At 41.7% G+C, this 26,060-nt stretch overlaps 1 protein-coding gene and 1 non-coding gene across 8 annotated transcripts in view; one reads left to right on the top strand and one right to left on the bottom strand.

Moving 5' to 3' along the window:
- Window positions 1-26,060, top strand: part of LOC124174813 (ankyrin repeat domain-containing protein 6) — an 84,988-nt gene that overhangs the window by 26,587 nt on the left and 32,341 nt on the right. The gene's annotated exons all lie outside the window — the stretch shown is intronic.
- Window positions 19,812-19,884, bottom strand: Trnar-ucg. The gene has a single exon. It is a non-coding gene; the product is annotated as a tRNA-Arg (tRNA).

The following is a 26,060-nucleotide window of genomic DNA, read 5'->3' as shown; positions in this document are numbered from 1 at the left end:
AAACCGGAAAAAATCGATGCGAAAAAGGAAGCAAAGCCCGATAAAATGCCTTACTCGGTAAATCAATTCGCTTAATCGGTTTGACAAATGCTTGCAATGTAGAATAATTATGTACAGGCTTTGATAGCCTGCCTTTATCTCTGGAATAATCTCTTTCCGAAGTGATTAATAAGTATGGTCAACCGTGACGAGAATTCTGTACGTACTTGAGAGAAAAAGAAGGGAAAACTCTGGAAGAAACAAGGCAAGGTAAACTTGAAATTCAATAGACAGATCCGATATAGGTATATACTGCACAGTGTAAACCTGTACTATATTCCCACCGTAAGAGAAGCGGTTCCAGTAATCACTGATATCAATACTGGTGGTTCATTACTGCGTTCATTGATCGCAGTGACAATTAAATCTTATCTCGTCCGTTCGCATTGCCGGAAGTTTTCTTCGCTGATCGTTTAATTTATCCCCTAGTCGCTCCACATTCGTCCCTGACTTAGGAGTTCAAGATCACGATCAAGATGGTGATGGATTCGAAAAGAAATCAGTATTTCCACGTGAACTCCGTGTGAAGGAAGTGAGGCGAGACGTAAAGAACTCGACGATCCATCCGCTTAAACACATGCGGAGGGTTTGGTAAAAGTCTCGGGGCGGTTCGTAAACTCATGAATAAGCGTCCTGAGTATAAGGTGGACACACTTGCATCGTTGGATTGATAATCAAGATCTCAGAGACGGGGGCTGGGCGTTGAGAAACGAGATCGAGACACGGAAGGACGAATTTTTTAAATCGGTGTGCGAACGATGTTCGCGATAGGATGGAGAGAGAGGCCGAGGTGCTGAGTGACCGGAAAAAGGAAAACCTGCAATCCCGTGAATTTTTCGCAGAGCACCGTAATCAAACGTCGTGTAAATTACAGAAATTACGCAAGTCAGGTGCTCGTGTACGATATGTGATGTACCTACCTATACCTGCGAGAAGATACACGCTACGTGCTTTCGCACGTGGCAACATGTAGCTCCGGATTTCTTGACACGACGGACATGCGTGTGTACACCGCACGTCTCTTGATGTCAACTTGATTTATACCTTCGCAGGATCCAGTGAGTCGACTTGAACGAGACACCCTGTATCTCACCGCATGCTAATATGTTTTTTATACCGCCAACAGCGACAATTGTACACACCTCGTTCAATGGTTGCAGGTAATTTTTAAGCGAAAGGGGAAGAGTAAGAGAGAGAGAGAGAGAGAGAGAGGAAGGAGAGACAAAGGAGATAAACGAAACGGCAACCGCATGACGGAGGCTCCGTAATATCCATCTTCGTCGAGGAACCCAAGAGCACGGTCATCTTTAGTATCGAAGTCGGTTGTACAGTGCAACCGATGCCGCATTGACTGACGGGCAATTTTGTCCTATTTCCTTCTTCTCTTTTTACATCATTTATCTCTCTCTCTCTCCCCAGCTCCTCCAGTCTCGCTCGTTTGCTCCAGGAGAACAAGTTTGGTCGGAACTCCTGCTGCAGCACGGACGTACGAACTACCGACAGGTTAAACTGCACGTGCGGTAAACTGCAGATATGGGTTGAAATTTCGACGCTTTATCTTCTGCCTTGAAAGCCGACTACGAAGAAAATTGACGTCTTTCAGAAGGATCCGATTACTGGATTCCATACCTTGCTGAACTCTTTCCAACTTCCAATGAAAAGTCGTGTTGGGAGACTTTGCCGAGCTCAAGAGGAACTCGAATCCATCGCTCCACCGTTTCGCCCTTATAAAATTGTAAACCACATCCACATACGCCGCGTGCGTCTTCTTAAGGTAGTCGTGTGGAAAGTCCAGAGCTTCGCGTGCACTGTATTCCATACTGTGCGGTCTGCCCGCTTGCATGTGCTGCTACTGGGTTCTGCGCTTTGTGAGCGAAAGTTACCGCACTCCCTGCGTGCAATGTGCATGCATGCTTTTCTTCTCGCCGTGCAAGCTTCGCCTTAATGTCGGACTATTCGTGGTATTTGCTCGAAAAAAGAAAACGACTGCTTTCTCAGAAGTGCACGATGATCGAAGCATTGAACTTCTCTCGGATGGAAAAGTAATCTTGGTCATTGGAAAGAGTTGTACGAAATTCACAAAGTTCAAAATTGGTCAATCTTTAATTTCGATACAAAAACAGTACGTGTCAGGGTTTCGTCTTCTTAGCTTATGGTGACAAATGGTACAGAGCTGCTTCGATCTACTTGGATCCTAATTTTTAAACAATAAACAGTACCAAGACCTAATTTGCATCCAAAACTTGCTCAAAGTCCGATTTTAGTTACGAATGGAGTAGGAAGTTGTAAAGATTAAACGTTGAATTATTGAATACAGAGTTTCACAAAGGTGCCCACGAACAGTGCACATCTACCCTATTTGAGTTCGTTGGGTTTCGAAGTCAAGGTGATCAATTTACATCGTCGAGTTAGCACCTGACGTTGTTCACTCCAAGGTGCTCTTTGGGACGGGAACGTACCCGTCAAGTTAGGATCACCTTATCTAAATTTAATTCCCCAGTACCGAAGCGTGAAGCATCCATAAACGCAGCGTGTGCACGTCGAATGTTGGGCGAACTAGGGACGACGTCGAAGCCGTAAAAGGTTGGCCAGGATTCCTACCTGCATGGGTTCACAATTTACAATCTAAATTCTGAAAGTGAAAAATCGCGCCTCGATCCTCGCCCGCCGCAACGGCGGCGCACAGTGCCGTGTTTCTTGTGAAAAATCGACCCTGCACCCTACAGGGAGATTAAGAAGGTCGGTATTCCACCGCCAGGGCTCCGATACTCCACACACCTGCACATTTCACTGATTTCCGACCGAATCATCCTTCGGAACTGCGGAGTTGCACCCTTTATCCGCGTTAATCTGTCTCACGAATCGCCGGAGAGACACGTCGTCAATCTTATGGACGACTGGTTATGGGCTGGTCCATGGTGCTCGTTTCAAGACGCGGGATAAAATATAGACAGAGGGGCTGACCGTGAGGCCGTCTATTTCTTAGCGACGTCCATCCGAATCCTCCATAATTACATACTCGATGGCACGAGACGTGCGGTCGGAACCGCCGCGTATAATGCCTGGAATTCCTTTGGACATGGCTTTACAAGCTACGCGTATTGCTTGTGTACGTATATGGAACCCTGGTACAAGCCCGAGTTTCCGTTACTGGATTATGCTGCATCGGTTACCTACGTGAAAAAACCGTGAGTCATGTTTGTTTCAATCCGTCAATTAACTCTCACGGATCATCGCGACGCCGATCGTCTCTTCTATGACGGACTACGAATGCTCCGGGTCTACGAAGATTCGCCATTATCACTTTAGTATAACACGCATTGCTTTTCATCCATAATTATATAGGCTAGAACTTGAGCGTTGTAAAACCCGGTGTGAATAAAATCCTTTCCTTGATTTACTTACCTCCATATCGGTTGGGAATTGCTTCGCTTGGGTTGTAGACTCGGGGCCTGTGTGCTTTTTTACAACGTATGTATACGCATGTTCATGTGTGTACACCTAAAACGAGCTAGTGTGTGCAACAAAGTTGAGGTGTTGTATTTTTAATTTTCTTTTATCCCTACAGCTATTAGAATTTCTTAATTTATTTTTCCTTTTCACATCTTTATGATCGAGAACACTTCACTTTGGGTATTAACCTTTCTAAACGACAGCTGCTCCTAGTCTTGAGACGTCTTACCATCCAAACCTCATCTCAAGCACAAGATGATGAAATAACGTAGTTAGATTCTCACCACCATGAATATCTCGCTGGCGAACTTTCTCCGCGGTAATTACAACGCTCAAGTGTACTTTGTAAATAACCTACGAGGCAGAAGTTCGCTAACGATACGCACAACGTACTTCGCCTATACGTCTTTAGATCGACTAATGCATCCGAGGTTTTGACGTGAGCGTAACCTGAACCAGCTCTGCATCCGCCTCTCTCTTTCTCTCTGCCTCTACCTTACAGGCTTATAGGCATTATATAATTACTTTGCTCTTGTATTTGGTCCACAGAACCGATGATGTATAATTAACCAATCATCTGGTCGCCGATCTATGATAAATCGTACAAGATTACGAGAAAATATTTCCGCTTCGAAGGTCGCATCGATCATCGGCCGTGCACGTCTGTAAACATGTCGAGGTAATTCTTTCTAAGACGTTTGCAAAATTTCTCAACGTCAGTTATACACTAATAGTAACGGTAAAAATTTGGCAATATTGTCTGAACCCTAAAACGAGCGGCAAAGAAATGGAGCGCTTGAATGGAGACATTCAAGCTTTATGTATTTGGCCTTTCGCCGAATGCTCGTCATAATGAGCCAGCGTCAATTCGACGGAATTCCTTAGCGCGGATCCCGCCATCCAAAGGAGGATGCGAATAGCGATGCCAACTTTTTACCTCTCGAAGCTCAAAGTTTTTTTCCCGCATATGTCTCACCTGCTGCAGCAGAACGAAGGACCCCTAAACCTGATCCCTCGAGCGAAATTGAGACATCGACGAATTTTAAATCGCGCCACCGCATCGCTCGACTCGCTTTAATTCGAACCTCATGCAAATTCGACTGTTTATATACCTACGTGTGGGGACAATTCAGTTGATATCTTTTTTCCTCTTTCGCGTAACGAATTCACTCCCTGATCAGCCGTTGAGTCGACGGAGAGAGTCGAGCTTATGCCACTATCTCCACATTGTGCGTACCTTCATTCGTACGGAACTTGCGAGACAATGTGATACCTGCTTGACTGGTCCAGACGGCAAACTCTGCCGGCGTATTCTCGACGTCCGTTGGTTACTTGTGTGCTTCTCGGATTTATGTCTATCCGGAAAGTGTAAATATTGACTATAATATACCTGCTTTGCATACGGAATATATGTTATACAGTTTATTTATTCATTTCGAGATGTTGCCGGGTGAGGGCAAAACGATAAAATTAGTATATTTTTGGAAAGAGAAGAAAAAAAAATAAAAAATACTCATCATCCGTGAAATACGTTTCAATATAATGATCCCAATAAAAATAAATTCATTACCAAATTATGCTAATATAATTCTCGACAAAATCACACCAAGATATGACGAATATCATTAAATCACTGCTAAACTTTGACAAAATTCAAGAAACTTTTGCTAAAGTTATGAAGCTTTGAAAATACTCCGTGTAATCTTGTGAATGACGAGTTTCTTCAAATTGCGGCACAATGAGCTTGTTATTAAATTTACTCACAAACGAATTTTCTAATATTCACGAATCCTTAACATCAGCTTCTACTTATTAAAACTACTGAGCTAGAGTTTTAGCTGACAATTTTTCGATATCATCTTCACCATTTGGTGCGAAATCTCCGTGAAAACTCGAAGCTAGGCAGCGGTGTAAATTTTCCGTCACACTGCACACATCGTCAGCTCACGGAATCTTGATATCCTCGGATGAATCCGCATTCAGGACCTTTGGATGCCTATGGCCAAGAGATTATCTCAGAGTACCAGCTCACCAAACGCTACGGGGTACTTTATACGATTAAACCCAATTCTCGCCAAGGGTCTTTTAAGTCTATTCTACCGCGACGGTTTGTCCGCATGTCAAACGGAGGATCGCCTGCTAACCAGACGTTCCTTGTTCACTTTCCACTTCGCAAAGGCTCGAGATGCACCGCCGCACGCCACCGCATCTGATTTCTTATAAGAAACCCGGTTACCATCGGTCCACGCTTTTTCTCAGCTTTATGGTTGTTTCCTCGAAGCTATATGTATGTATGTATAATGCAATAACTGCAGCTTCGCTTCAGCAATGGTTAAAAGTGCCGATCCGCTTCAAGACTGCACGCAACTAATACGGGAAAACTATTGTTCCGTGGATATTTGTACCGCAACGATTCACTCGACATTTTTTTATCGTGATATATTATAGGTATTATGGGTGCTTAAAAAAAACGAGTTTTCAAGCTCCTACCACTGAAAACTTGCGTTTTGAAAAATAAAAACATCCTCGCGAAGAGGGAGCTCTGTAACTTAAGTAGAAGCCGTCGCTCACTGGACATTTCTAATTGTAACAGCTAATTAATGTTGTAGCGTGGCATTTTTGATGCCAATTACAAACGGTACCCTGAATCCTAGACGAAATCAAAATTAAGGGCTTTTCGATATCCAGTATCAAAGTATTTGCAAAAGAGCGCCAGAAATGAAGTCACGCATCCGAGATTACGAGACGAGACATTGTAGCGAGTAGCGCGAGGAGTAGCGAATAAGATATTTCAGGCTTTTTGTTTCTTTTTTTTTTTATCGAGTTTCAACGGCAGCAAGCGGGAAGTCGGCAACGAATTCGTGAAAATTGCGAGGTGGCAAAATAGTGACGATCTCGAAGAAAGGATGTCGAGCCAACGAAGATTCCTGCATCCAAGGCGGACGCGATTCTCCCGCTTTACCCGCCAAACAGCTGACAACCGAATCTGCGAAGGACCGACTAGCGACGAGGGAGCAGCAGCACCCCCCCTCCCCCCGGAACATCATAGAGCTGCGCGGAGGACGAAATTGCGATCTAGCCTCAAGTTCTGCGCCGCGATGCTAAGACAGGTGCGCGTCGAGTTGCGCAATCTACGAAATCGATAACGGATCAATTGTCGCGTGTTCTTGCGGGTATGACGTCACGAGATCGTTGTTGCGGCAGGCCGTCGATTTTGAAATCAGTTTAGTTTTGGCGATCGCGTGTAATCGACGTGTTCACGTACGCTGGAATAGTGAGGAATTCTGGAAGTTGGCGAAGCATGCTGCTGCCGAGGAATCACGAAGGGGTTGACGAATTTGCTGCGTGGATGTGGAACGGTAAGCGCTGCTGATATTCTTGCGATCGAATTTCGAGAGGAATTGAGTAAAGGCTTGCCGGATAACGGATAGTTATTTTGCATTTGCGTCTTTTACGTTTTAAATTTATGTACAGCCCGAATTCCGCTGTACACGGTCGTATTTTTCAGTGTCGTCTCTCGTGTAGGTCGCGTATTGCCGAAATGGAGTGTTCGAATTAGCAAACAGCGTCTTTGAGGATTTTGAGAAAGCTTTGATTTCGGATGCGTCGAGATTGCGTTTAGTCAAGATTGCATTTTCGTTGTGTCTATTCAGGTAGCGGTTGAGATGCGAAGTTTGTATTATTGAGTTTTGGTTACGTCTGAATGACGCTTGAGTTTAAGAATTTGTTTAGTTGAGTTTCGCATAATGTTGAGCTCTGTAGATTTTGTATAGTTGAACTAAGTTAAGATTAGGATTACGTTAAAGTGGTTTTACATTGAGTTACCGAGGTCTAGTTTAGCTTTAGTTAATTTGAGTTTCGAATAATATCTAGCATCGTTCTAGTTGTTTAGTTTAGTTTGTCAAGTAATCTCGCGGTCGCACCGAATCGGGCATTAGAGCGAATGCCGTCTGTTCGGTAGCCGGATTAAGAAATTAAGTTATAGTTTCGGTTTCGTAGCAATTATTGCTGTAGCTTGATTATGTCTAGATTTCGAATTGAGAGTTTCTCGCTTGAGATTTTTTAAGTTTGAGTTGGATTTTAGTTAGCGAGCTGCAAGCTCGATAGATTAAGAAATAGCGTAGGTTACGAATAATTTTCTGTTGTTTGATTTTGGATCGCAAAGAACGAATTTTGAATTATGTTGTTTTTTTTTTTTTGTATCGCCGCTATTGTAAAACATATTCTTTTATTTTATTTTTGTTAAATAGCGTGTTGTTGTCTTTCGGGTGGCCGAGGTGCAGCAAAAATCTGCGTTACAACGTCTGTGACGAACTTTTCGGGAGGAGAAATTTGGAATCATGGAGATTGTATTTCAAATTAAGAGAAACAATTTCAGTAAATAAATTTTTTCTTTATTCCCAATTTTTTATTTTTTATAAGAAATTATAAACAACTTTGAGTTGAACATTTTTTTGTTGTGACAACATCGTGTTCTAAATAAAAATTTAGATCGATCTTATTCATAACAATAATTTTGCGACCAAACATTGTTTATAGTTTGTCACAATGAAATAGAATCTGGTGAATTTATTTTTCAATTTAAAATGCAACCCCCATGGTCTCGAATTTTTCCTTTCAAAAATGGAAGCTATCAAAACTCAAGTATTGAGGGGTAGGAGTATGAAAAATCGCATTTTTTTCAAATTATCCTACTAGTTATACTGTAACAATACATTAATCTGAACGTTCTGACTTGCTATTCCTTTGTCTCATAACACCATTTCCACATTTTTACCTGATAATCTAATCTAGGGTCTCGAAAAAATTCTTTAATAAGACATTTCTGGAGGTAACTGAATGACATAAGACGAAGAAAAAGAGAGTTAAGAAGACTGAGAAGTTGTGAATTCAGTATGAAATTGAATATGTCGGAAGTACACTTTAACCGCTGGTCAAGGATCGTATATAACATGCCCCCAAAAATATCGACGAAACTAACATCATTTTTTATCGAACCATGCGGCAGACGATCATGAACGGTTTATAAATGTTTCGTAAAACTTGTTTCACGGAGGATTTATTTCTTTTTAGAGACGTTCCCAGCGTTTCTTGCGCCTGTCTCTCTGAATCGACATACAGGTACCTTGATCGCATACTTCGTGTATACCGTGAAGAAAAACGATCCACAATCTTTGCCTCAGGCTAGACTCTTTTATATTCTACATGGTCACTGGAATTGCGACGATTGCCCACATCATCGACCAACAAATCTTGCGACACGCGCCGTTTACGACGATTTCATACCCTTTAACAGTGGCCCACTGGCACTGGGAGTCCCACAAGTCTGATAGTTGATCCTCATCGCCAGTCTCGATTCAAAAAATCAACGTAACGTGCGCGTATAACGATAATCCAGTAATTTCACAGTGCTATCCAAAGCGGGGATTGAATCTCTGAAAGAAACCGGGTCTTCACAATGAATTTCTTACAGTTAATGTGGGCCCTGAAATGTTGTATTGAATTGAAATATCCTATTGTAACACTATCTAGAGTCTTTATTTCGTATCGGGCGAGTCTGGTTCTACAACACGCTGACACGATTTACTATATTACAGTCTTGTGCACTCGGGTGGATAGCTATGCCTATGCATATGGATAGGAACCCCGTCGGTTCGAGCAGGTAGAAAATTCCAACTCTGTTTCGAAGCGATCTCATTAACACACACTAGTAGTTTCATTATCCAAGGTATGCATACGTTCATGGGTCGTTCGATAAATTGGTGAAGATAAATAATTATTGGTCGGATCTGTAATAACGCTCGCAGACTTTTCCCATCAACTTCGATCCATCTTTTGCTCTGTAGACTGGCTTGCCTACTTCTGAAATTCTTTCTATCATTTTCAAGAGTTCAATTGCATCATGGCTTCCAGATCCGCTCGTATCGTTGCTTTCGAAATGGTCGGAGGCTCTAATTACACATCTAACAACGGAATAGAAAGCCGCAACGCGATCCTCACTTTACAGTCTCACATGCGTTCAAGTCAAAGATTTGCCAGTATATACGTAGTTAGTCGCTCAAGATCAGTCGGGTTACTACCGTAATAGCGTCGAGTGGCACCTGTCGAGACCGGATGCCCTGCCAGTCGAAGTAATTAAAACGAAAACGTGCCCGGCTTGGGTAAACGTAGCATGTATAGGTGCGCAACAGTCACGCTGGCGTCACAACATCCATGCACTTTCGCATCACTTTTCAATTTAATTATACTGGTTATATACGCCGTGAATTGTAATCGAACGGATGTAGGTACGTCGCGCATATTACTCGTAGAGTGACAATTCAATACGCACGCTGATTAAAATAACAACTTCGATCCGTCCAAGCCGCTTTTGAGGTCATCTGTGCCTGAATCGACCGCTGTCGAAATCTCTAATACCGTAGCTGTAATACCGATCAAGCGTGCCCGTCAATTCGCCGAGCGAGAGCTTTACGCCGTCCGATTTCGCGCGCAACGTTCTGCGCATATCGTAGCAGGTAGGAGTGGGGAGAGTGGATCGAACAATTGAGGCTCTACTGTAGCCGGATGGTGTAATATTCACTTTGCAGAATCCTCTAGATCCGTGGAATCGATTTTGATATCAACTAGTCACAAGGTTCGGTTCTTAGCTCGTTCGCTAATTGGATCATCTTTCCATCGCTCCGGTTGCAGAGACGCCAGAAGTCGTTTACGAGACAGGTTAAAAAATATCACCTGATCGAAGGTAGAGTTGTGTGCAATTACGCTGTCTTCCGAACGCAAATTGAACGTCGCGCTACGTCTATGCTTCTATTGATTGATGATCGTGTCAAACTCGAGTCTTTTTCTCCCCGCTTCACGGTCTCGTCTCTACGTTGGCAATTATTCATATCCGCGCGGTGGTTGGGTGTAGGTATAACACGTACAAGTACCATGGCCGGGGCAATATCGAATTGAAGAAGAACAAGCGGTGTTTTGAAGTTACGCCGCGAAGCCAGTTTGCAATTAATTTGACTTGACGATCGAAACGAGCCTGCTGAGTTATCGGGTCAAGTCTTACCGCCGGAGTTTCGACAACACGATCTTCACCAAAGGTGCTGAACTTAGTTCCGCAAATTTGCAGGAAGTAATAATACCAAGACGCAAAGGCATCGAATATGCCCTACGTTCCATTGCACCGACTCGTACCCGTGTACAATCAAAGGCACGCGAAGCACCTCGGAACCATCAGAGAAACCACGAGTTCATGCCGACACGTACGACGTTGCCGACGCGTGGATGCGAATACCGAAGTACAATTTTGTCCCGTACACCAACGTGATCCACACTCAAGCCCCTTCCTGGTACTGGAGTGACATGCACGTCCTGCAAGCCCAGCATGAAAGAATTGGTAATTTCGCATGGTCATTGAGGGTTCCAAATACCTTGACTACCTTCTGAAAGACACAGCTCTCACTTCTCTCTAATTTACAAATTTGAGAAAGAGTAAAAAATGTAAGAATAAAAAAAAAAAAAAAATTGGAAAACATTGTAGCGAAAAAGAACTTTGATTGTTTCGCTTCAGTGTTCGGCTACGTATCGTAAGCCTCGGGCGCGAAATGTGCGATCGATATAATCTAAAAGTAAAATTGTATTCAAAGCGCGATGTGAGGAAAGTATTTTGCGGCTGATGAGATCGCAGTCGGGGTCCGTAAACAGATCCGAAGACGGATACGAACGTCGACTTGCACTCGGCCTTCGTTGCCTCACTGCAGCAGTTAACGCGCGAAAAGTATTCGTACCGAGGCGAGGGTCGATACTCCCTGTAAATAATCTCGCCACTATACGCGGTTTTCAGAAACTCCAATTACCGGGTTTCCATCCCTCAATAAAATAAGATATTTGCCTATAAACGTTGAGTCGTCTATTGAATATCTCTTAATCGGTTAGAGTTGAGAAAATTCTACTTCAGTACTATTTTATAGAGCGTAAAATTTTCTATAAGAATCTGTATTTAGATAGTTTATAAGTCAAGCCATTGCCGAGATAAAACAAAAAATTCAAAAACTTTCCGATTTTATTTTTTTACGTGTTATTTAAGTGGAAAATGGATAAAATAAAATAGGCACCTAGAAATATCAATGTTAAGAGCTGACATTTTACTGAGATATTCTACTTGAGATGCTCTACCGAAATTTCGATGCGCGTTTAGCGAAAAAAAAATTCTTTTTTTAACACACTCTAATATACCTACACGTTTAGGTGTTTCATCTTCTTCTTTTTCGTTACTATAATTCTTCGTTCAGAGCATATACGGCACCCCGTCGTGCTGAGGAATATTTTTCCTAACTAGATACAGGTTCGTATAGGTTTGACAATTGGGCGAGCCGTATTACGTTCCAAACTAGGATTGGCCAATGCGATAAAAACTTGAGGTATAGAGAGTCTGCGCAGAGTGCATTGTTCAGGCATGAATGTCGCATTATGATGTCCTACAAGACGAGGTACCTACTCTCCGATCGTAATCGCGAGATTACCAACGCACCGTCAAAGGGATATTACCCTTGGCAGGAGATTAGCGTGCATAATATAACCCGAGTGCAATGCAGGCTTTTCTTTGAACAAGTGACGTGATTCGTATCACGAGGATAATAAGCAGGATACGCGGTCATTGATCGGCTGTAATCGGAAGTGTAAATCCAAAGGAATATGAAATCGAACCGATCGATCTGTAATTTTTTTCAACTTTAAAATTTACATTCACACTTTGCTCACTCTCTGCGCGAGGCGGTCAATTTGTAGTCAGTATCCTTGACTGAAACTCTTGCGTCTTCGGTCAACGACGTTATAAAATATCTTGGAACTCGTATCCAAAATTCGAAACTAGATTTTGGGCGATTTATCAAAGTTCAGCTGGCTTGTACAGCTTCAACGGCTTCTGCGCAATGCAAATAACACGAGTTTAAGAAAACATTCTAGACAAGAGTACATCGTTCTACCGTAGATTATAGGTATAATAGTATGCAAATATTAGATAAGCTGCCTGCATGTTAACGATGACTACACGGTTAACGTGTATTTCACTTTTACAGTCAACGACGTGTGGGTACCTACGATGTTTCCTGCATGCTTTCGCGATTGACATTCCTCTGCAATGGTTTGATTTTCTTCTATGCTTTTATCATTTACGAGCACGCAAGGATTATTAAAACCGAACGACGCGCAACGGTGACTAGAGAGTCAATTTTGTTCCATTTAAGAAGAGAGAAGAAGAAGAATAAGTAAAAAGACTCGATATCGCTCGCACGCGATCGTCGTGTCGAGAAATCACTTTTCCATAACGGCGTGACGTTTCTGGCGCAATCGCATCGACAAGTAAATAGATTCGAAACTTCGAAATACTTAAACAGTCTGTAAAAGACACGCATCCCGTATGTTTCTCATTTTATTTCGCAGATTACTAATAAGTAGGCAGGTGTTATATGAATCGTAGTATCTGCAGTTGAAAAAACCGGCCGTGTGCTATTTTAATACGAGTAGCAAATTACGTCGACAATATACAAAAACAAGACCGTAGATAATTTTAAGTCAGTCCTTGCTTTCCCTCAAACACTTGCCTCTATTAAAACGAATAAGACGGAGAGATAGTTATAATACGCACCGAAATTGGCCAAGTTGAAATAAAGAGATGAAATATACTCGACAAAGGTGACATTAATTTCCTATAAACACATTTATAGCCTAGTCCGAGGGCTAGATCGAAATTTATATCGACGTGCTACTTCAACTATTAAGTATAAAGATTGAGAGGTTTTCACAATTAGAAAGTACCTTTTCATCCTACAACAGAGATATATACTGCTCAAAGAGCGAAGAGACTTCTATAAAAATTGACATCGTTTATCGCGTGTTTGTTTTCCCTGATTTCGCAATTGCATACCATCATCAGAGCTGAGCATAAAAAGCGTGGTAAAATTGTACAAGAAAATGCCCCAGAGGTCTGCAGTCAAAGGCAGAAAATGATCGAACACACGGAGAGCTGGTCGATACGAAAACCCGTTATAAGTAAATAAATTCCTGGAGTATCTCGTGCCGGCCGGTATCGCGGTATGGACCGTTCATTTTTCCTGTTATTTAATAACCCACGCCACACTAGGGTGTAATATACCAATGATTGGTATACGCGATGCGGTAATCAGTTGATACGCAAGTAGCATCGTATATCTCTGCAGTACCTACTGTAAGATGGGAAGAAAATTCTTGCGTCGGGATTTTGTCAAAAAATTAAATAAATTAAGTTATAAATATAAATTTTGTTATACCTGGGTAACAAAAAACCTGCCGACTTCTTCCTTACTTAGAGGCTCGTAATTGATTGGCTTAAGTTTTGAAAATCTCATCGGATTATATACGTCACTTTTTCGCACGGTGTTCTATCCGCCAATTCCACCACTTTTGCTGTACGTCCGGCGTCCACCCGTTGTTATACCCTTCAGTTATGTTCAATTTTACACAATTAGAGATGCTCGTACCCTACACGAAGACGAAACTCGTTCCAGCTAATTTGACCCTTGTCTCCTAGGCTGCAGACTCCGATCATTGTGTGATAGATGTGGATATTGTACTGGCCATAAGAGGCTTGATCGAACCCACCGAGCACCATATGCGAGGAGCTGTGCTATCTGTACGAGGATAAATCAATGGCAGCATAAAACGTCGGCGCGTTAATAAATGGCCGTCTTTACATCTGTATTTGGTATAACTTTATCGGCACGTTGCTTGCAAATCAGACCCCGGATGGGATTCCGAATTGATCACGATTTCGATGAAATTCTCTTGTTATTAAAACCCAAGTTCCACGGTCATTTTTAAAATTGAAATGTAATTTACGGTGAAACACCGTACAAGATTATTATTTCGGATATATATATATATGTGTATTTTAAATTACACAGAAACAATTTTCTACAATCTTATACAGAGATGTAACTGTAATGATTTTCGTAGCGGTACAATTAATTTGTTAATTACTATCGGCATGTGAGATATCAAAGCAGTACCGTCCTCGGCAGTGAATCTGTAGAATAATAATCCTCTCTACCCACTTGTTCCGAATAAAGTTACAAGCTCTCTTTATGTAACGCGCAACTAAACACCGTTGAAACGATCGTCGCGTTAAAGAATGCCGATAGAAAAACACTTATGCGAGTGTGACGGAGTAAGACTCAGACCAAAATTTACATACTGCATTAGAATATGTAAATTTTCGTTATGTAATTTCTGCACTACGTTTAACGTCAAACAACTTTTTTGTCCTGGCATAAAACCGGTATATACACACTATCATTCGAAGCTAAATCGATGCTGAATTCGACAGTCGCCGCACTGCCCATTTCCGGCTAATAGTTCATCGATATGGCAGTGCCACTTTAATCGCAAATTCCCGTACCTCTGATATTTGCAATCCGAATCTGCATCTCATTAAATTATACATTCAAGCATCGAAGTGCGAAGAAATACATTTTTAAAAAACGACGAATCATAACCCGGTTTTATCTTTCTATTTTTTCTAAGAGACGAAACGATATTTTATTCAGGATAATAAATGGACAGATCTCCGCACGATGAAAGTGTTTAATTTAGATTTCGGTTCACGCCTACGCGACACAATCGCGCAAAACTTTTTGTATATTTAAACATGTCAACGTAATTTAGACGGTTTCGGTAAAAATCTTAGACAATGATTATGTCGGACGTAGCCTGAGGAATATCGCGCCTCCATTAGAGCGACGCCTTATGCATGAAATTACTGGGATACAAGTGTACATTAAAAAAACGAATGGATTTGAATTTTGTAAAAAATCGCGCCTATTAACATCCCGGCATTCGCTCCAGGCGCAATAATTGACTCGCAATGTCTCACTCGGATTCATGCTAGGGAAGGTCGTATCGTCGGGGAGAATCTTCCCTCGAATGATTGTAATTTGTAGGGCAGTGCGGGCTGCAGAGACCGTAGGTGCTCAAAGGTAACGACTCTCATTTAGATAATGATGGGATTGGCTTCCAAGTTCTCGCGGTTTTGCCAGTGAAAAATAAAACAGGAGTCGAAAACTGCGCGGCGAATAGCGGCCAGTTTTAGCTCCCTTCATGTTCTCAAACTCACCGGGTACCCGAGAATATGGAAAAAATGATGGGGGGTGAAAAGTAAGAGAGCCACACAAAATACATAAAAATCGGAATGTGGGAAGATCAATGTATTATAGAAAGTCGAAATATGAAATCGTCACGAAATACTTTACCTTTTTATATTTTGAATTTTATACAATTTACCTTCATATGCATTGAAACTCCGTGGATTATATATTCGACTCTTTCAAAATTCGATATTTTCACCCTTTTATTTTATGGCCATTTTACTTTTTGACTTTCAACCGAAAGAACTAAGCTTATCCCGAAGTGCGTAGAAACTCGCTCTCACAATCCGCAAATACAAAATTTTGTGAAAGCAATGTGTGAAAGCGTTGACTTAGACTCGAGTAGAGAAACACGTCAAGATATTTTTAATTAAGATTCATGACAAGGTATTATTACGAGACTTAATAGCAGAAATGCGCGCACATTACGTTTACGCATTTTCTTTCCTCCGTGGCGTGTTACTGCGGGATGGGTAATGCAAACGATCTTTTTTTCAGTGGATTATAACGAGTGCGAGTTCACGTTGTGAATAAAAATTTACGACGATCATCAAGGTTCGTAATTTACAGTTGACGAACTAAACGTGCACCTGCAAGAATTTAATCCCTAGTTTTGATCGGGGTGTAAAATCGCGATATTGTCCTAACAAAAAAATTACCCACTGCGCGTGTGACAAGCAACAATTTCATTATCTTCATCATCATGCTAAATATTAGAACTCGAGTTCTAATGCGATGATTTGAAACTGTGTAATACTAAATGAAATCAATACCCCTTCGGATGAAACCTATAAGTTGCAAGCCGACGACGTAGATCCAAAAAGATCCCGCACGTTTCCTCAGGCATTTCAAATAAATAATTACAGAACGTCGATACTAAACTCGATAAAAATCCAGCTCTGTCAATTCCCACTGTATAAATTAACCGCGGTAAGAAACGCGCCATTGAAGAATAAATCTTACCTTGCCTTTAAGGGCAGCTGTTGGCTCTGAACAGAGATTTATCCCTTTTCTTATTTCTTCCTCTTCGAGTATGATATTTAATAATTATCAGACGGCGGTCGAATCGTTTCAACAGCCATTCACGCTGCATCTACGTTTTTCCAGTTCATTAATTAACGCGGAATGAATGAATGTTTGACCCTCGATTAGACGCGTTTATGTATGTAAATTGAAAGTGTGTTAAGAAAAAAGTGTCACGTCATCAGAGACTCGAGCTCCACACGCGGACATGACTGGATTATAACCCGGGTCTATCTCGCCCACACATTGATTTATTACACGCTAGTTCCCCGTCCGATCGGCTTACCTTCGTCATATCCTTTCTCTCTTGGCTAGTTCGTCGAAAATCTCGACAAGGAACTCCCTCGCGCGAGCTGCCCATGGGCAGACCGGGTCAAAGGTCAATCAGCTCCACGATCACGGTTCAACTCCACGCACGTATAATGGCAACGGAGACGAACCAGTCTCTGAATACCCAGGTCTCAGCTCTCGACTCTGTGGGGTCGGAACTGGTTGTTCTTTTTGTTACGGTTTGTATCCACACAGACATTTCTGCAGCAGCGTGTGTAATCGTCCGCCGTGTTACACCGTTCGCAGACCCATCGTGAACGGCGTTATGTGCGAATAAGAAAATCACTATACGCACAGGCGGGAATAAGGGTGGGGGTGAAAATGTAGAAAGGTGAAAAAATCGGAGGGCCCCGATGTAGAATTTTTAAAAAAGGGAAAACTTGATGTATGGAATTTAAAAATGGTGAAAGTCGAAGTAGGGAGAAGGAAAAGATTGAAAAGTTCAGAACACCGAATGCCAAACTTTAGAATCGTAAGAATTCCTCTGGATAATATAGAATCGTGTACAGATTCTCGATTTGGCTGTACCATGTTTTCACTTTTTTGTATTTCGACTTACTGCGTTTTTAATTTTCTGTACATGAACTTTCCACATTTTTAAATTCTATGAATAAAATTTTCGCATCTATGAGAATTCGATATTGCGGTCCTTCTATCAATCAGCAATTCAAGATTTTTACCCTACTCTGAGAATAATTCATATCGTTGGTCAAGATTTTTTTTCTTACCTTGTAATGCAATTAAGAATGTTGGGTATAGAGAGTAACCGCAAAAACCCCCCTTTTTTCGCCCCTTTTTGCGTAGTCTGTAGCAAGAACGGGGAAGGTCGCACAGAGGTCTCCGTGGGCTTAAATTAATCGTCATCGAAAATGTAGGTGAGCATATTTCGATTTTTTTCGATTTTGCGCGACTTACCCCTATTCTGGGGGTGAAGTATGTTTCACCCCCACGCTAGGGGTGTTTTTCTCTTTGAAGATATTTGGAAGAATATTCTTGATATTACTCCTCAATTTTGCGGTCACTCTTTCTCTGAAAAGTCAATCCTCAACAATACCGAGCAAAATTCGGAACAAAATTTTCTATGCAAAGTATAACTAAGTTGTCGGAGTGTCTTCCAAAAAAAAAAAATAAATATATGTACATTTTTCAAAAATTTACCGTAAAAATACAGATGGATTCACGTCGTGTAATTATTTTCGAACTTCGGACAAATCTTTTTTTTTTCTGACCATTACAAAACCGTTAGCCTCATCAGTATCTAGGGAAATAAAACAGTCGTATAATATTGGACCTGATGGTTAATAAAATGGTTAAATAAATTCCTTTGAAACCGAAGTGAAATCTCTCATAGGAAATTACACAAGCCGCTAAGGATTTATTCAATACCCGAAGAATCTACTTCGCTCGCTTATTTCCATAATTCGGTTTCGATCACATCTATACGACACGTTCACCCATCAAACGACTCGCCTTTTCGAAACGATAGCGAAAGTAAAATCATTATTGGAGTTACTCGGTTTAAACACGCGAATGGTTCACAAAAATTGCCTGCAGTGATTCGACGCCTTGAACAATTTGCATAGATTTACATAACAACACGAGACGAAAATGCTCGAACAGATTACTGGGCCAAATACATAATGCGATATCCTGACTCGGCCTAGGACTGAAATGCACATTCGTTCCAGTCTGGAGTTCGTCTTTTTTAAATTAAAAAATCACTTTTTCAAACTGCCGGATTGGATAAACGTACAAGTGGATTTTGCGCGTTCAATTTTTGAATGCTATGGCAATTGTTTGTCTAATTAATGGGGCATGAATTCTATCTCAAAGATGAAAGTATTGATCGTGGAATAGCTCCATGGGCAGTTTGAGACTCGATTGAAATTGAGGAAAAAATGTTTTCATGATTTTCGACAAATGGATTTAAATGCTGGCCTCTGTTCAGACATTTGTAATTTCATTTCATTGTCAGATCAATAATGGCAAAAGTAACTGAGAACAACATGATAAAATCTGCTTTTGGCAATCTTTATTCGTGAAATGAGTGACAACCTGCGGTAGACGTATTAGATCCATAATTTCCGTACATGCAACAGCTTCTCCTTGGGGAAAAATTCCTTCAACTTGGATGTGAATTCCTTCATCTCGAATACATATCGTTAAATTCCCACGAACAAAAATTAAAGATACGAATTTACACTCAACTGTAGATTATTTCCTTAAGGGTGGAATTCTTGCTGTACGTACGCGCCTGGTACTTGACTTTTATGCCTCGTAAAGTTTCATGCAACGAGAAGAAGAGTCTTCGGGTTAAAACGTCTTGCCATTACCTGCGAAAGACCGTCCAGCACCTAATTATATCCATTTATTGTTAGATTTAGGAATCCTGAACGTCGGTTAAATTTTGCAGTAAATTTGTTTAACCAAAATATAAGAGAAGGGCACCTGGGCGTTAGGAAGCTGCGTTTATTTACTCGCTCGTTGACGTACCTATTCACGATAAAAAAGTACGAACAAAAAGTTTACAAACCGTATACCGTGCTACGTTACGTAAGTGACGTAAAAATTAACATCTACGCTTCGCACTCTCCTATTTGCCAAGATGCGTACGCATAAGGCAGTTGCGCAAGAACGAAAGTGGCGACTGTAAAAAAAATAAGATGTGAAATACTCGATGAAATTCTTCGATCGGTACCAACAGCAAAAGACCAAAGTATGCGTCCATCTTCGGTGCTAACTTTTCACCCGCATTTCGCACGGCGGGAGTCAATTAAGGGAAAAAAAATCTATCATCGACCGTGACAGGATTCGAACCTGCAATCTTCGGATCCGAAGTCCGACGCCGTATCCGTTGGGCCACACGGTCGCTTAAGGGTAGCAACCCCCGAAGTAAACTGAGTCTACAATCCACCCCTATGCAGGGGTGTATCAATTTTCCGCATCCCCGTGCGAAGGAAATATTTTCATCGGCCCCAAAAGCGTCTATTTATTTTGTTTAAAATGCCCTACAGTACGAGATTCGAAAATGTGCTTTCACGTCAAAGAGGGTCGAAATAATATTTCTAGTAGATATTAAAGAAATCCAATATAACTATGCTCGCATTGTGGATTGAATACTAACAGGTTTCAGAGATATTTTATCGCAGGCAAAGTGTAGATGAATAAATTATCATGCGTATAATATTTGACAACTCGATGTTTCTCGCACAACTTTTATTTATTTATATTTCTAATGACGCTCACGTGGATTACAATTAATAACTTGTGAATCCAGAAATCGTTCGTCGATCATCGATATTATTCAGGAATACAGTATACTTTTGGACCGTTCTGAACGTCTCCGCATTTGGACTGACGAAGAAACGTGATGTCTTCCTGGCGCAGGGGGAGCGTCAGAATCAGCTTCAAAAGTGGAGGACAATTGTATATGGAAATACAGTAGCCAGACAGCGCCGTGGGGCTCTTGCAATCGAAACCAGTCTCTGTAACAAAAGCTTTTTTTCTTATCCTCGTATTCGTCTCCTTCTTATTTTCTACTATCTTGTTCTTATTCTCAAATTTTCAACTCTGCGCCGCTGCGAGATGCTTCCTGGCTAAGTGATCTCACAAAAGGAGACACAGAACGATTTACGGTAGTTAAATTTTCAAGGTTGTATCTTTCAAGGCCGTCTACTGCAGCTGCCAGTATTTGATATTACAAACTGCTGTGATTCGTGCTGCTCTCTTATCTGGCAATTACTTATCGATCAAAAAGGCACATTTGGTAATGACACGTTGTACAATAATTTGGCCGTAAAATGATTTTTTTTATCGTTCATCGAAGTTCGCGTAATAAGTTGTGAAATGAAATTTACAAGCAATTTGAATTTCATTACACATACACGGTACTTTTGCAACGCAACTTCTTGCCCTTTGTTTTTCTTCATACTCTTATTTTTGTTGCCCTTCATCAACGTAGCATCTTTTACCAACAACGACAAACACGACAACGAAAATACGCGCGCACGCACCTGCGTTTAATCGGTTTAGATTATTTCTCGTTAATTGGATTTTAAGTACGAGTACAACAGGCGATTAATTGGGACTGCGAAGATTATTACGACCGTAATTCGAACGGTAGCTATATATCCGGTATAATTGATCATTCTAAAGAAAATACGTGCACCTCAAGAGTGGAAATTGCGAAAGCTTGTTACTTGGGTCAAGAAATTGACACTCACGTGCTTAGCTGCCTCTAATAAGCATGACCATTATCACCAAAAGCGCGCCGCGTTTCTCCATGGCGATGAATGTCATACTATGGGGTTTGTAGACTCTTACCAGTACTTGTATTACCCTTCCGCGGTTGTCGGACTTATTTTCCGAACAAGAAAACACCAAACATCTACTCGTGTTGGACTTATGTCGTTGCGTCCGAAGTTGCGCATCAAACTTTGTATGGTACCCGAAACCGCAGACCAAATTTTTGCAGTATAACGGTCAGTGAAACACACGCCAATTATTGGTCTTGGACCGTATACGATGATAAGTACAATAATGTCGTTGGATTATTCATAGATATAGTTACAGACACGCCAGGAACAGCTACCGTGAATTAATTTACACCTCGCAAGGTATGACCATTGGTTCTCCGTCATGGTGAATACGATTAACCTAACGGTTACGATGCGTATGGTATGTATATATGGTAATACGACACGAGATTTTCATTCACCGTTTCTCGCTACGGTTCCAAAAATTGAGAGAAAATTAAACAACCTTTGGTAGATAGAAAGAGAGAGAGAGGAAAGAGAAAGAGAGAGAGTGGAGATAGTAGCAGTAAGACGTGTAGTACGATAAGCGCAGCTACGATCTGAGCATTATACTATGGTAGAGCTTCTTGTAGGACACCATAATCCGTCGAATACGAAGTGACTAGAGCCACTACAGAGTCGAGTGCCCGCAGGTATTTCCAATAAGAAGCTGTTTACCGAGATGTTTTGAATTTGAATGTACAAGAGATTGTGAAACGCGTAGGTATATGAAGAGGTACCTTTACTGGAGATGAATTGTTCTACAAGAAAGAAAGGGGTATTATTTCGGAAATTCCGAACCATGCTGACTTGATTCGTCCGGAATTCCCGGACGATCGGTATCCGATTTAGGACGGAATTTTCCTGTCCACATCATTCACACATAGTTTGTATTGGCTTTTTTCAACCCGATCACTGTGGCGTTTTTTTTTTTTTTTGCACCACTTAAGTGTAGGGAGGGTTAAATCGACCCTATGCTAAAGAACACTCGAACACGTCATCTTAAAAATCTGGAACATCTATAGATCGGCTGAAAACGTAACGCGTCTTTTAAATTGGGACACCCCGTATGCTGGTCACATCTAACTATAAGGCGTCTATATGTATACAACAAAACGGATTATATTTTAGAAGTTTGTGAAAATTGTTCTTACGACACAGAGATTTTTCTTATTTCGAGCATCTCCAGCGATACGGCAGAACCGGTTTAAATTTCTACCCGTCGTTAGGTCAAATCTCGAAACGACTGACCAATTTCACGACCAAATAAGCGTATTATAAAATTCTGTAAAAATCCTAACTATTCGAAGACTTAGCCGTTGATTACACAGGTAGCCAATCCAGCACGGGTTTGTTCCCCTGGCTAATTAACGAGTTGGATATGCCTCTGACGTCTTCTTTCAGCCGCAAATTCTTCGTGCCTTAGAGCCGGGATTCCGGGCTTACCGTCCACATCCATCGACCAATTACTTAAGTGGCATAGTTGCATTAATCACTGTCGAACGAGGCACCAACGCACTTTGAGCCTATGATTGTAATTTTCTTCCTCTTCGTAAGCAAATGCGGAACGTAGAGTAGGCCAAATGAAGCTAGGGCCAAGGGCCTCGGTGCGAAGAGATGGTAGACACGCAAGACCAGCAAGTAGGTATCTCTACATGCGATAAATCGTCGAGGGCCGGCGGTGGTTTTATCCTCTGTAAATATTCTGACGTCTCTTGATTTAGCGATTCGCGCCTCGCAAACTTTGCTTGCTTGTTAGTGACACACCAGGTCCGTATAGGAATATACGCATACCTTACGTATGCCGCGTTGTGTCAGCGGCCCACGCAGTTTAAACGGGCGAAATATCACCCTGACACACAAAAATTCGCCGGAGATTCGTATCGCTTTTTCAGACCCGACTCTTCTCCTCTGCCCACCACCAACCCTTCTGCTCTTTTTACAACCAAGAAGAGGCTTTCAACAAATACGCACCTCGAACAAGAGAGATTGAATTCTGAGTATTCCGACCAGAGTATGAGATAAAATTTCATGCTATATTCAAAGTCCAAATTGCGCACCACCAGGGAAAAAATTGGATGCAACTGCGATGGATGAAATTTCGACATTGGATTCAACGGTGGATTTCATCTTCTACAACAAAACTGGTACCTTGAACACGACTGCAAAGGGAGCTAAGAAAAATAAAAGTCAAGTATTTTTTTCAAATCGACGTATAGTGTGTGCGCCCCTTCCTATACCTCGACGATTCATCGACGCTCCCAGTATTGTCTGCGAAGTAATTAGCATGCTCGACCTACGTAGCTGTGGCACACGGAAAAGGGTGAATACATTAGACACTGTACCATGCAAGAACTTGAAGCATCCTCTTCGACGCCCAATCGTTTCCGATGCTAATTAGGTAGGCTCACTGTAGCTACGTTGGATTTGTTGAGATGAAAATTAAGTTCTTTGCGCTCCCAGTATTTTAGTTGCACAAGAAACAACGTAGGTATTCAAACACACGAGTACAACGTTTAAGAAACGGCTTCGACTGCTTCTGAATGAATGTTTCCAGTTCGAAATTCAAACATTACCCAAGTGTTTCCGTGGATGCGTAGTCACCGATCGCACACAGTATAAACGAATCTAACTTTTCTTTGTGTCCAAGTGGATTGTACGCCTCCATCCTCGGGCTTCCGAGCAAGTTACTTAATAATGCCAGACGCGATGAACGGCTGAATGAACGGGCAGACAATCACCAGGATGAGAAAAGAATCTTAAGTGCTTCCTCAAAGGATCCATGGGGTCCGGGTTGCATGCACCGTACACTTATATCGCCACACGTTAATGTTGTGAACATTTTCACGCATGGACGTGCGTCCGGCTCGATGTACCTTCAAACGAGCATATTTCAACCCCGACGAGATCTTGACACGTGCAGACGGCATGCCAGTATGTATATACATATATATATATTATATATATGTATATTTATATACATACATACTTTCGTTGAAACTATTCGGTGAGGTAAAAGGAACCGTTGATATCAGGATGAGCTGACAAACTAACACTTTCTTCGCGGTGTTTTTTCAGTTGCATTATATGTTGCCCGAATAATGATCCATGCATCGCCTCCGGAGATAAGGCGCTTTCACTTTGCTGTAGAAGGTGGATCAGGTATGCGGTGGTTCCCGATGTAACGAGCGGCATACGGGAACTCTCGAAACGCTGTGCAAACTGAATTTATTTCATGATCAGATGGAAGTGGCGTACCGTATATAGTAGAGGAGTGAAAACCGGCGATCAGAAATGGTTTTTAACCGTGAAACAGGTATTGTAAGGCTTTGGTGAACCTCGACCTTTCGAACTGTTGAACAATGTATCTCGTTAGGGTGTTATGCTGTTCCTTAATCATTTAAAGTCACTAAGATGCTCCGCATAAGCATGGCGCCACTTCGACTAGACCGCCCATGGCGAAGTTCTTTGAAATAATGATAGAATCGTGCAAATACTAATTCTTAATTAGATATTGGTAACTAAGATCGGCCAGTAGGTAAAAGAGCCCGCTAAGTCGGAGATCTTGTCAATCAGCCACACATGAGAAAACGAGAAAGGAGGGCCCAGATACAGAGTTGCGCATGAGTATCCTCTCCTGGTGCGCATCGAATCAGAATTTGGAATGCCCTGGGGGTTCCCCTATTCGCGAATAAAGGCGCCGGCACTTCTGTCGACCGTATTTCGCGTTGTGTCTAAAAAAACTAAACAAAGTCCGAATTAGTCAGGATCGCGTTACACGTCAACGTCACGTTATACGCGGTCACAGAAAAAACGTTTCTACGGTTAATTAATTCCATGGTAGTGAAAGAAAAAGTCGGATGAAAAAAACAACTAATGATATACAGAGGATTAAAGAATCCTGCCGGGCTTCCAGACGGTAACACGTCTTTCACAAAAGGTGCTTCTCGAATAACTTAAACCACCGTTTCCCGTTACGTAGGCACTTTTGACGAGACAAAGGTAAACCAATTGCTCCATCACGATTTAATCACATCAAAAACTGTGGCATATTCCCTGTGACCGTGATGTAAATACAACATACCAAAGTGTCATACACGCGTGGCTGGTATATAAATTACTTTTGAAATTGGCGACACTTGTCACGTGTGCAATTGTCAGAGGCTGCATCAAAATCTAGCCTGCATTTTTGAACACCGCTGCAGCATTTCTGTGCAGTTTCATATAATACGTAAGCGATGAAACACGCACAATTACGCCACGACTTTCAAGTCACTCAGTAAGGAACATTAAATTCGAGTTCACCGACCGTGAGGAGGAACGAGGAACCATTTGCTTCCATGGTTGAGACAATACGCGGAATAACGACCCTGCAAACAATGCCAGCTTTCACGTGCAATCGGATCACCGTATCATATGGCCCTATTTTCACCGTATAGACCTGCCACCGCTCTGCTCTTACTGGTGCTGTTAAATTACACCGAGTATATCTACTCCACTGATTGCGGGTTATGGTTCCAAGATAGGGCCGGCAGTGTGACCCAGCTGTTCACGCATCGTTGTGAAAAAGTATGTAGGTACGGTCTGCTGAGCCTCATGAAACACATTACACGAATAGACTAGATCAGCACACTTTTGTAAAATCATTGTACTGATTTCTTTTTCCACACATTCGAGTGTAATGGACTTAATAATGGTGTGTTTTCTGAGTTGGCATTACGGCGACACAAGGCTTTTCGTTACACGAATG

Source organism: Neodiprion fabricii, chromosome 1 (assembly GCF_021155785.1).
Source record: "Neodiprion fabricii isolate iyNeoFabr1 chromosome 1, iyNeoFabr1.1, whole genome shotgun sequence".
Taxonomy (NCBI): Eukaryota; Metazoa; Arthropoda; class Insecta; order Hymenoptera; family Diprionidae; genus Neodiprion; species Neodiprion fabricii.
Note: the sequence above shows the minus strand (reverse complement) of the source record. Positions and strands in the feature narration are given on the sequence as shown.